The following is a 1,805-nucleotide window of genomic DNA, read 5'->3' as shown; positions in this document are numbered from 1 at the left end:
GACGAAACAAGACAAAAATAATATGAAGCAGTAGATCTCACTTAGCTGCACACACACATATAAAAATTACGATGCTGGTACCATTATTTCCGCACTTCTGGACCAAAATGCAGGAGCGACGAAAAACACGACTTCAATCCAATGACGCGACCAAGCCAAGTGCATCGCTAGAGGTAAAACTGAACCGGATCTCCACGGGAAAGCTCGCCTGCAGGCAGACTGATTACTCTCGATTCGTGTGCGACGGACACGGAGCCATCTAGCCAGACGGGGGGAGGATGCCATGAAAAAGCAGAAATATATATAACGAAGAATAAAGTCGATGCTTAGCACAGCGCCCTACGTTTCCCTCTTCCTTCTAGGGTGCGTATCGCGCGTCCTGCGTTTGGGCGGCCCCCTTTTCGCCTTTTTTGGGCCCGCGGCTTTAGCCGCGGGCCCAAAAAAGTGGGGGCCCCCCCGCATGGCCGCACAAACGCAGGACGCGCGATACGCACCCTAGAAGGAAGAGGGAAACGTAGGGTAGAGTGGGGCTACATCACAGTAGGAATAATTACTACAAAGACTGGTGAAGTTAAGTTAATGCTTTCTTAAGCATTTATGAAAAGTAATATCACATTTCAAGAGTGTATATGTAAAGTGGATAGCATTTACATGTGAAAGGAAATACAGAGATTACATCAATAATTCTGATGTTTTTAAAGACACAAAGCTAATCTTGCTTTCTTTTGGTCTGTTCGTTGTGTTTCAATGAGTCTTTCCTGTTTGATATATGTTAAATGAACACATTTTGTATGTAACATTGCACTTTTAACTATTGATCAATGGGTGATTTGTATAAAAATCTAATGTTCATTCAAGTCACCCATTTTAACTAAAGAGAAAGTAAATGCAGTCAGCTTTGCCACATTATTACAAAATAAACACAATTCATGAATGAATACAGACAATTTAATTACAAACATATCATTTTACACTTAACAAGCAGAAACAGAGATTCGCTTCAGAGAAATGCAGGTGACGGTGGAAAAGACGAAACGAATGACAAGATTTTAAATAAACAGGGATTTCTGTGTGTCCTGAGGAAGATACAGTTGCAGTATTTTCATTTGGCGACATGTTGAAATTCACACATGGTGACTTGTACTCAGCGACTTGCCAGGGCTTTTCCATGGTTAGGAAAGAGACGGCAAACATTCATGTGAGGAGACATCTGTGGGTGGTAAGGCTTTTTTACTGGTAATTTCTGATGAATTCTAATTTTTTGCATTAAATGCGGCTAACGTTGGGACAGTGCAAGCCAACATAACCGCGCGTACCAGCTGCAATGAATTGCGAAACTGGTACATGTTCCAAAAATTAGTTTAACATCAATAGGCACCCGATGGGGGCCCTATCAGATATTAAGCTGATAAGAACAGATACTACACTTTGATCTTAGCCAAAAGGCCGAGAAGCGATAAAGAATTTAAAAATTTAAAAAAATTTGAGGGGGGGCCAATGCTTTCTTCCACATAATTCGGCCCTCCTCTCCCCCACAGAAGGCTTCTGGACCCATCTCGCAGAGACACAACCTCCTCCGTGGGTGACACGCACTGCATCTGGCCTAACTGCTCACTTGGAGAAGCAGCACGTGGTATGACAACTCGTTGCCAACATTTAAACAAATGTCACTGAGAAACAGGCAACGGCACAGTGAAGGAAATGATCTCATCTGATATGTCACATTAAAATTTCTTTGAAATCTACACAAAAGAGAGCTTCTGTATCACAAATACAATTGCAAAAGTTATTTATTTCTATCTCAG

At 41.9% G+C, this 1,805-nt stretch overlaps 1 non-coding gene across 1 annotated transcript; it reads right to left on the bottom strand.

The window, feature by feature from the left end:
• Window positions 1-1,265: 1,265 nt before the first annotated feature.
• On the bottom strand, window positions 1,266-1,458 carry LOC129981987 (U2 spliceosomal RNA). The gene has a single exon (XR_008785396.1). It is a non-coding gene; the product is annotated as a U2 spliceosomal RNA (small nuclear RNA).
• Between the last annotated feature and the right edge of the window lie 347 nt (window positions 1,459-1,805).

The sequence above is a fragment of the Argiope bruennichi genome, chromosome 8, assembly GCF_947563725.1.
Source record: "Argiope bruennichi chromosome 8, qqArgBrue1.1, whole genome shotgun sequence".
Lineage (NCBI taxonomy): Eukaryota > Metazoa > Arthropoda > Arachnida > Araneae > Araneidae > Argiope > Argiope bruennichi.
This window is presented reverse-complemented; position numbering and strand designations above follow the sequence as displayed.